An 812-nucleotide genomic window follows, 5' to 3' on the forward strand; every position below is an offset into this window, starting at 1 on the left:
GCCAGGTCCCTTGCCACAGGAGATGTGTCTGCTCCAATATCACTGGCCAAAATGTCCCTCTTTGCTCCCCTTGGAGGATGAACTGAGTAAGCTGTGTGTGGGTTAATGCACAGGGACTCTCACCTCCTTCTTTTCCATTTCAGGGCTCTGGCTGTTAATGAGGGTGGGGGGGCTCTCACCTGACTTTCTGATAGAAAGCATGGAGGTGCTAGGGCTCCTCCCTGGAACAATTATATGAATTTTTCAACATGGGAAAGACGTCTTTTCTCCTGGCTTCATTTGAGAAGTCAGCTGACCTGGGGGGGGAGGGATAGCTCAGTGGTTTGAGCATTAACCTGCTAAATGTAGAGTTGCAAGCTCAATCCTTGAGGGGGCCATTTAGGGATCTGGGGCAAAAATCAATACTTGATCCTGCTAATGAAGGCAGGGGACTAGACTCCATGACCATCGAGGGTCCCTTCCAGCTCTAGGAGATAGGTATATCACCTATTATTATTTATTTGTTATGCCTGAAACTTTCAAAAAAAACAATTCAGCCAGAAGCATATGCCCAGTGTGGGAAATTTCAGTCCAAACACTTAAAATTTGGCAAACTTATAAGCAACTGAAAATTAGGTCTCCTAATTGAAGGTGTCAGACAGCCTTAACTAGCCACCAGCACCATCTACAATGGCCAATCCATTTGTGAATCCCATTCAGCTATGATCTTTGCCCCAATAAAGTCTGTGGCAAGGAGTTCCACAGGCCAAATATGGATTATGTAATCAATTTTCTTTTCTCAATGTTATATGTTCAGACTTCCAATGGAATTC

Source organism: Chelonoidis abingdonii, chromosome 1, assembly GCF_003597395.2.
Source record: "Chelonoidis abingdonii isolate Lonesome George chromosome 1, CheloAbing_2.0, whole genome shotgun sequence".
Taxonomy (NCBI): Eukaryota; Metazoa; Chordata; order Testudines; family Testudinidae; genus Chelonoidis; species Chelonoidis abingdonii.